Genomic DNA, 9,828 nt, shown 5'->3' with positions numbered 1-9,828 from the left:
GTCGACGTACCACACTAGACTAGTCATCGGCCCCCAACTGACTGCTTCTCTAGCTTCTTCGTTAATGCCTTAAGACAGTCTTCAGTCAGAATTCCGTAATTGCTTCTTCGATCTCTTCGTCAGTCAACCCCCGGCTACTGATCAGATCACACCATGCAGGCTTTGCCTCCACATTAGCACTGTGCATACACATCCAAGGCTTGGAGCTTCTCTTACAATAAGTCGGTCTCAAGAAATTCTTGGACTAGGGGGTCAATAACATCAACATAGCATAGATTTTCAGAATCTATTGGCTTTTTCATGGCTTCATTGATGTCAAAGACAAATTTCTCACCATTGAAGTCAATGCATATTGTCCCCTCGGCCATATCCACAATTGTCTTGGCCGTTCTTAAAAATGGTCTATCCTAACAATATCCCGCTATACTCCCTAGCTTCTGGTTCGCTCATTTTAATGACATAAAAATCAGCGGGATAAGTAAAGTTCTGTATCCTGACCAACACATTTTCTAACACACCCTCGGGATTTATACATGACCTATCAGCCAGTTGGATCAACACCCTAGTATTTGACAATTTTGCCCCCCCTAACAGATTATAAATGGATAACGGCATAACATTGATAGATGCTCCTAGATCACACATTGCATGCTCGATTTTCACATCCCCAATTGTTATGGGTAGGGTAAACATACCTGGGTCGGCTCTCTTGAGTGGTAGCTTCTCCTGTACAATGGTTGATGCTATTCCTTCCACCATGATTTTTCCATCCTCCTGGGCCTTCCCGGCTATGAACTCCTTTTATAAACTTCCCCAGAGGGGGCAGTCTCACAGCTTGGAGGAATGGTATGGTGACATCCAACTTCCCAAAGATCGACATGAAATCCACAGGGTTTTCTTTCTTCCTCTTCGTCACAAACCGATATGGAAACGGTTTTTCTCCCTTAGCCTCTCCAAAGTCAGTCCTTGTGGAATTCCCTTTGGCTTCTCCTGGGTTTGAGGTTCCGATGTGGGCATTACTCCTCCCGGTTGCTCATTTCCAGGTTGTGTTTCTCCCTCCTTTCCTTCCACGGTAGGCTCCTCGTTTAGAAAAAACGGATCCTCCATCTGAGGCAGAGGCCTCTTGAGCTCTTCCGCTGGGACGATGTCGCTCAGCACCTCTTCTCTACTAGACTCCCCAACAGGGTTCTTGAGCTGAGGTCCATTATAGGCTGTCCCGGACCGCAGTGTAATCTTGCCCGTATTTTCTAAGGATAGAAAACACGGTTGATCGCGACTAGGGGATGATTAAAGAAGCGGGGAAGAAAGGGGGAAACACACATCTTTGACCAAAATATTTAAATACTTAAAATAACTTAGAAAACAACATAGTATCAATTCAACAAAGTACCAATTCTAAGAAATAAAGACTAGAAAGTAGACACTTTTGAAAAGAGTTAGGTTCTCAATACTAAAACGATTTTAAAGAAAAGACACTTAGCGGAAGCGTTCAAGACACGGAAAATGCCGAGTATGAAGACACGACATATCCAACAATATTAAGCCAACCATAAATAATCCATGAATTCTGCTCAACATCCTCCACGCTCGTCGTCGCTCAATCTGCACATTAAGAAAAACAAATATGCAGGGCTGAGTACTTGATGCACTCAGTGGACACATGCCAAATCAGTTTGTCAAGCCATAACGAGTGATCTTGGGGGTTTTAATTGAAAAGAACCCAAGTCACTAAAATCATTTTTCACATAAGATTCGGTTGCAACCATTTTCCATCCACATCACCATCACCATATCTGAACATACATGACAAGGAACGTGGCCACGAACCAAGTCACTAGACCGGCCAACTCCAAAGAGATAGCGCACGATCTACTGGGTGTACACTAGTCCGAGCAGGGTTTGCGGCCCTACTGGGACCCGAATTCGATTAAACATACATGGCATAGCCACTTCAGATAGGTTCATTCAAACACAAAACATGGCAAGACAAACAATTTTCACCTCATTTCACATAAAAATAGTATTTAGGACATAGTCCTTATTTAAAACGAAAGCCCACCTCAAAAGCTTAACTCCTCCACCAACTTCCTGTCCCAACCTCAACAACGTGCAAAATTTCACCCTTTTCGAAATAACATGATATGCAAAAATCAGGCTTTGCTAAATAATTTAATTTAAAGACAATGCATGCTCCTAGGTGTGTGCTCAAATTATCCACCTTTCTTTCATAAAAAGAATATAAATATAAAGGTCATTATTTTTCTGAATTTAACCATTGCCAAGTAAACTGCCCAAAATCTATTAAACACAAAGGTCTCCGACATACTGGACATCTCGATCATCACTAGAAGAATATAGGCCAAACATATTAAATTCCATCACATAGGTTCCAAACAATAAAAGGCCGACCCACAAATTAATATTTGGTCAGTCCCATTTAACAACTAGAGAATAAAAGAAAATCTGTAATTTAATACCTTTTCCACACTCACTTATTTACTAAGGCCCAAAGTTTTAAATGAGTAAAGTAATCCAGATCCTAACACTAAGGTGGCCCAACTATTAAACAAGAGTTAAGAAAAAGGAATCAGTACATGCCCACACTATACGTTTTTTTTTTCTTTCTTCTTTTTCCTCAAAATCAAAATCAGCAAACTCTTTCGTTCACTACTTCTCAGACTACACCACTCTCTCTTAGTCTCACGTTTTCTCTCTCTCTCTATCTCAACGCAGCAGCTCTATCACTATTCTTCACCAAATCGGATTCTCTCTCCCTCGGTCTGCTGTTTCCGTTCACACACTGCCGCTATCCGTCGCCGCTCCAGGCGGTCAGCCCCTCCATCGGCAGCGCCGCTTTTCCTAACCGGTAAGTTTTCCTCTCCACTCTTTCCCAATCCAAACTTTTATTATAAATTTTTAGTGGTTCGTCTCAAATATTTATGGGCAGGAATTGGAATTTATGAATTAAAACTCAAGAGAACCAAGAGGTTACTTCTACAGCTTTAAAGATCGAAGCTTTCAAAGGGATTATTCTTCAACAAGTTGCAGAAAATTTCAAAATAAATTATTCCAGATTCGGCCAGTGAACTAAAGTGAATGTATGAATCTATAGTGTTGAATTGAGGAGGATAGTGTATACCTTGATAGCAATGGAGAAAAATTTGGATTTGCAGGGAGAAATTGGGTTCGCAACTGCTCGATCTTCCTCTAAACTGTGACGAGAAAGTGGTACTATGGATTTAATAATCCAGGAATGGTATACACAGATTTGAACTGAAAAGAGATTACCTTTTTGCGGAAGAGAGGAGAAACTGCTCTGGAATTTGTGGAACACAGTTGATAATAGCTGAGGTGGGGGAAAAAAAGATATATAACAACTTTGTAGAGATTTGATTGTTTGTTGGAGAGATATTAGGGAGTGGGGGTTTTTTTTTTGAAGAGGAAAACGTGTAGAATAGGATCAGAAGAAAGAATTGTTTTTGACTGAGTATTTGACTGCAGGAAATAATTAGGGATTTTGAATAAATGGCTATATTAAAAGTATCCCAATTGAATTAGGATAAATAGCATAGGAGAGAATAATAATAATAATAGACAAAAGTAATAGGCCCAAAAATATATGAAATTTAGTGCTTAGATTTAATTGTGGTGTTTTATTATTTTAGTACTTTGGTGTTGTTCCAAGTACTTAGACGAACGCTTAATTTTCTCATTAATGATTCTCACGTCAAACTCGCCGACTACTTTCACCACACGATTGCCCAACAACGATTCAAACATTCATTAATTTCATTCACATCCACTCGAAACAAAGACAACATCTTATTTAAGGTCTATCAATCGCTCGTTCTCAAAACAAAATTAATCGAAAAAGGGTACTAAAAAGACGGGTGTTACAGTAATTTTGCTCACATTTGCCTTTTCAGGTACATGGATTGTAGATGGGAGTTTCCCTGAGTTCCCTTTCATTTCGCCCACCGAGTTAGCGAGTTGGGCCAACTGCCTGTTCATCATGTCCATATTTGACCTATGTTCCTTCTGGGCACTTTGCATTCCTTGCATTGTTTCATTAGTGGACTGCAAGTCATTTTTAATGCTTTGTTGCGAGGCAAGCATCTCCCCCATCATGTCCTCCATAGACCTCCTCGACCTGTTTGGGTAATGGAATTGGTTCGAGCTCACGTGTGCTGGTTATACTGAGGTGGCGGGTTTGACCTGGTGGCCCGAGAAATTTTGCTGGTTTTGGTTCGGTGGGTACTGGTTATACTGGGCAGGAGGGTTATACTGGTCGTGGTTGTGTTGGTATTGACTTTGGTTTTGGTGGTGGGTGTTATGTTGAGGCCCTGGGTTAAATTAGTTCTGGTTTTGGTTTTGGTTCGGGTTTTGGTTTTGGGAGTTTCGCTGATGGGGTGGCACATAGGTAGGGTTCGGGTTTGGTTTTGAGAGTTTTGGTTCTGAGGATGCTGGTTTCTTCCTACCCAGTTAGACTGGTAGTCGGGGTTTGTTGGGCCACGGCTGGGATATTGGTTCGGTTGGGGGTTGGGTTGATTTGGAGCCCGATTTTGGTTCTCGATTCTCGATTTCCATCTCCCCATCGGAAATTTTGGTGGTCCCTCCACGGTGCATCTCTTTGTTTTCCCGGAATCCAATTTCCGTTGGAATTGTAGTATCCTGCGGCATTTGCTTGCTCCACATCCAGCGAGTTGTCCGGCTGATCATATGGTAGTGCTGGGGCTTCTTGGCCTCCAGTTGGAGAAGGTGGTGGAGTGTTTTGCTTGATTGCAGTCAGAAACTCCTTCTTTAATTCCTCCATCTTCAAATCCATCCGTTCCTCCTGGTCAGTAGCCGAAGCACTTGCTACCCTTTCTCTGCTGTACCCATCTCTCGCGTTGTCGTACGTCTTCTTTGCATTCAACAGCTTACATAACACCTTCTTGGCTTCACTTACTCTCAACTGGGTGAAATCGCCTCCAGGTGACGAATTCGCCAGATCCTTGGTTTCCTTGTTCATTCCTTCATAGAAGGTGTGGTGCACCTCTGTCTCCTTCATGCGATGGTTGGGGCATGACTCCAAAAGGCTCATGTACTTTCTCCCAGTATTCACTCAGAGTTTCATCATATTCTTGCTTTATGCACGATATTTTCCTCTTCAATGCACTTGTCTTTGAAGACGGGAAAAACTCGGCTAGGAAAACCGACTTGAAATCAGCCCATGTATTGATACAGTCGGCTGGCAAGGCGCATGAACCAAGTGTTGGCCTCTCCCTTCAGGACAAAAGGTAGGGCTTTCGAGCCCGTAATCATCCTCGCTCGCTCCGCCGGGCCGCCTCGTGCCTTACTGATTTTGCAGAACTCATTTAAGAATTCGTATGGTCCCCTCGTAGCTCTTCCCACAGTACGTCGGTAAGATTGCGATAACGTGGGGTTTCACATCACGGGCGGTTTGGCCTGGGGTAACCACTATGGCTTGTGGAGGATCTCCGCCGGCGTGCGCGGTAAGTGTTGCGAGCTCGGGATCGTCCTCACCCTGGTCAGCCATTCTCACTAGTGTTCTTACTGGTTGGGGGGAGGCTCCGGAAGTTGGTACTCTAGCTCCTCCTTTTCTTCGTCGCTACTCGTGCCTAGGTCGGACAGTGCTGTCAGCAGGCCAGTAACGAGTGGTAACGAGTATTGTTCCTCGGGGAAGTATCCTTGGTCTCCACTGGCCAGGAGCCGAGCCACTTCTCATAAACTGAAAACAAAAAGAAAAGAAAAATTATAAACAGTATGTACACCAAAAAGATCACACACAATAACAGGTATGAACGCTATCCATCCCCGGCAACGGCGCCATTTTGACGGACCAAGTGGTTTCCCCACTCTTTCGAGTGTTGTGATGGTTTTCGTATGTAATTTGGAGTGTATCCAACTGATCAGGAAGAGATTCCCGACCCAGCTGAGTCGTTGGTACGATAACCGGGACCTGGCTTCAAACAAGTTTCCTCAACCCACTTCTACTGATTAGTATAATGGAGGTAAGGGTCGATTCCCACGAGGATGGACACGTTTTGATAACTGCGGTGACTTTCCTGGGTGTTTTGGTTAGCTACCACGCTTGGGTTGAGATTTTACCTAGACAGGAAATAAAGGTGGTACTCTACTGACTAGTAGGCGTGAAAATAACAGACATGTGGGAGTGTTCGTGAAAATAGGGGACAATGTGTCTCAGAGGCATATGAAAAGTAGACAGTTACTAAAAGGGGAAATTTAGACTACAAGGCATATTTGGTGGCTGGGTGGTTCTCTGACAGGTCTGGGCAGTACATCTGAAAAGTAGGGAACAAAAACAAAAGTAACTTAAAAGTAAAGTGCTTCAAACTAAAGTTGATTTTGACGTTTTCTTCTTCACCAAGTATTAACAGAATTCAGATAAACACAAACTCCATGACTGAACTTCAGATTCACAAATTCAAACTTAAGATCCATCGATTTAAATGCTCAAACTTAAATTACACAGTGAAACTGCAACTTTACTTCTACTGACTGACATGCAAGGTGGTAATCACGGCGCAGAAAAGAAACTCATGCATGAAAACTTGACTAAACATAGCTACAACTTTGAATCAACAACTCCCGATAAGAAAACACTTAGAAATTGAAAGCAATAACTAAATCTAACTTTCCTAGGCAGAATGAAGCAAACTCGAACCAAAGTGACATGTGAAATAGAAACTTCATAATGTAAAAGTTGGAAAATAACAAAGTACTTCAAAAGAGCACAGCGATGAGTGTTTGCAAATAACTAACGATGAAAACAAGTAAACTTTAAACTAGGAAAGCGATTAAGATTGTTTGTGCCACTACGGGCGATAATACTACTACACTGCTACGATAACTGGCTGGAACGACGGACTGATGACTTCTCCGGAAAAATCTTCGACGTCAAGTGACCATGGCTGTGGCGAGGAACGAGAGGCGGGATAATGCTGAAGGAACTGATCTTCTAGAGAGAATTCTACTAAGTGTGTTGAGAACCGAGAACTTCGAACCGAACTCTTAGGAGGCGTCTATCCGAACTCCTTCTCTCTCTCCAAGTGGCTTCTTTTATAGGGAGGCTTGCCCTTGCTTTTAGGGTAGACTTCTCCCGCGTTTTGACCTTTTTGCCCTTGTCAATGATCATCCCAGCTATCCTCCTTCTCCATCTCAAGCCTTTTCTCCGGCATGCATCCTGGTCAGTATCGCACCCTTCCGGCGCCCTTTTCACTTGCGTCACCTGAATCGTCTCCTACTGACTTGGATCCTTTAATCCTGCACACTTAAGTAACTGTTTTGCAGATAATACATGCATTTCACGACATACTGACCAGTAACCAAGGCTTAGAATACGACTTATCACCCAAAGTGTTGCATGCTCCCGGGAAACGCCTAGTTGCAGTCCGACCTAGGGTTATGGAAGGTTAATTATAAAATGTTGCCTATTTTATATACCCTTTGTTCATCCCTTTTTCAAACAATTTCTCTCTCTATTGTATCTCTATTTTAATTTCTAGAACTTGTAATATTTTAATTTTTAGGACTTGTAATTTTTAATTTCTAGGTTTATAATTTTTAATTTTTGACTGAACAATGAATTTTCTGTGTTTTAATTTGTTCAACGTTTTCTATTTTACGAGTAAAATAGATTGTAGTTGTGAATAGTGTAATATAACAGTTGGGGCCTGGATGGGGCGTGCAAGGTTTTGGGAGTAAAAGATCTTGTTGCATTCTAAATCGGCGCTGAAAAACCGTTTGGTTTAGCGTGGTTCATTGACTAAATAGTCTGAGGACAGACGTTGGTGAGCTACGTCATTGATGCACTTTTTATTAGTACTAAAAAAAATAAACATGCAAGTATTCAGAGTAAATCTAGTATAGCTAAAGGTCAGTACTGGGATATCGAACACGGGGAATAGAATCACAAATTGTCTACCTTCTACTAAGCTTCTTTCACTATTTGGAAAAACAAAGATTTTGGAAAAGTTTTGGAAACGAGAACACTTGAAAGCATTAAACAACTAATTGCAACAAATTAAAGAGGTAAAAATATGAGAGATAAGAGAATTCTAGGGATGTGCGTCCACAGTTATGGTTATACAAGTTCCAACTACAATACCCTGACATAGTTTATACTTCGATAGAACGAGTCACACAAGTTATGCCCATGCGGTACAAGCGTAGATTACTAACGCTAGGGTTGTCAATCCTAGGTCGTAACTCCTAAAAGCTCCTTATTAAGACCATTGAAAAGTCCTCACTCTCAATTAACAGTGACATTTTAAAGGAAGCTAATTGTAGTGTCTACTAAGTGGATCTAACTCGCCAACCTCCTCTCATGATTATGTAGCAAGTTATATTAAATCTTCATCGAATGTGTCACTCAAGCATGAAGAATTACGGAACAACTTAGGGAAGAAATGAAGTAAAAACAAAACGGATATTAAATAGAAAAAAGGAATTGTATAACCAAAGTCGTGACTAATACATCCCTAGAATCCTATGAGTTTAGTTACACATAATGAAATAAGCTAAACACATGATTGAATAACCTAAAAACATAGAATGAAGGAAAAACAAAGTGAACATAAGAACCAAAACAATAAAACACAAAGGTAGAATTCTTGTAGCCTTGATCTTCTCTTGATTCTGTCTTCAACCTCTTGCACAATGAAAAACTCTCTCAATTTTATGCTCTAGAATTATGAGGCAAAAAGAAGATCTAAATGAAGAAGTTTGAGGGGGTATTTATAGGGGAAATTTCGAATCCTATCATAACAAGGTAAGAATGGCTAAGTTTGGTAAATCTTGGGGAATAAGTAGGTCAAATCTATGCGCCGCGTTTTCGCAGCGGGCCGCTGCACCTTGGCTAGCGGTCGCTGCATAATGATCCGTAGCTTCTGACTCTTAGACAGCGGTCGCTGGAATTAATCCTATAGCTTCAGAAGATCTGGTAGCGGTCGCTACTCACTCTCCAGCGGTCGCTGGACGTCTTCTCGATTTCAGCTCAACTTTCTCCGAAGCGGACCGCTATTGGTGTAGCGGTCGCTAGGCTCCAGCGGTCGCTTCGCATGTTGCGGCGGACCGCTAGACTTCAGAAACGCTCCAGATTTTCAACTTCGACCTTTTCCTGTCTTTTTAGGCTCAAATATGCACATATGTCACAAAACACGCCAAAATACCAAAATAGAGAAAATATGCAAAATATGGACATGAATTGTGATTTTGTCATTAAAAACAAACCAAATAAAGGTTTTAAAACAGTGCAAAATCCAAGCATATCAGTCATGCTCGCAGGAGACAAAGGTCCGACGTTGGATTGGCCTCGCGACCTGCTCTGGCTGTTAACGCTCACGCTCCATTTCGGCCAATCAGTCGGCCGCTGCCTCATGAATGCAATTAAATAAGGCCTGAGTAATTCCCTCCATAGTACTCCAGTCATCATCGAGATTCATTTTGATAGAGTGTGGAGAGAATTCAGATGGGAAAGAAAGATTGGTGTGAAAAATGGAATGAGAATTGAGGTAAATTCATAGATAAGAAAATATTTTTTTTATAAAAGGAAAACTCGTGCCCATCGTCCGGACCTATCGTCAGCACCCCCGCAATGGGCGGACGTAGGCCAGAGGATGCGAAAAACAACTCATCATCCGCCGAGACTGGGATACCCATCGTCCACGCACCTGCAATAGCGACGATGTACTGGGCGGGCTATCGTCCACCCCCTTATGTATGCTCTTAGAGTGTCCACAATAGCTGGGCAGCGGAGCCTGCTGGACGGGAGGGCGGCGCGGTGGGGGAGGGGGGTGGACGGGC

The 9,828-nt window shown here is 42.2% G+C and overlaps 1 long non-coding RNA gene across 1 annotated transcript; it reads right to left on the bottom strand.

Annotated features, from left to right (window-relative positions):
* Positions 1-1,323: 1,323 nt before the first annotated feature.
* Positions 1,324-3,504, bottom strand: LOC125193428. The gene is made up of 4 exons (XR_007171578.1): positions 3,289-3,504; positions 3,140-3,212; positions 2,060-2,122; positions 1,324-1,602 (listed from the first exon to the last, which is right to left on the bottom strand). It is a non-coding gene; the product is annotated as an uncharacterized LOC125193428 (long non-coding RNA).
* Between the last annotated feature and the right edge of the window lie 6,324 nt (positions 3,505-9,828).

This window comes from Salvia hispanica, chromosome 6, assembly GCF_023119035.1.
Source record: "Salvia hispanica cultivar TCC Black 2014 chromosome 6, UniMelb_Shisp_WGS_1.0, whole genome shotgun sequence".
NCBI classification, from domain to species: Eukaryota; Viridiplantae; Streptophyta; class Magnoliopsida; order Lamiales; family Lamiaceae; genus Salvia; species Salvia hispanica.
This window is presented reverse-complemented; position numbering and strand designations above follow the sequence as displayed.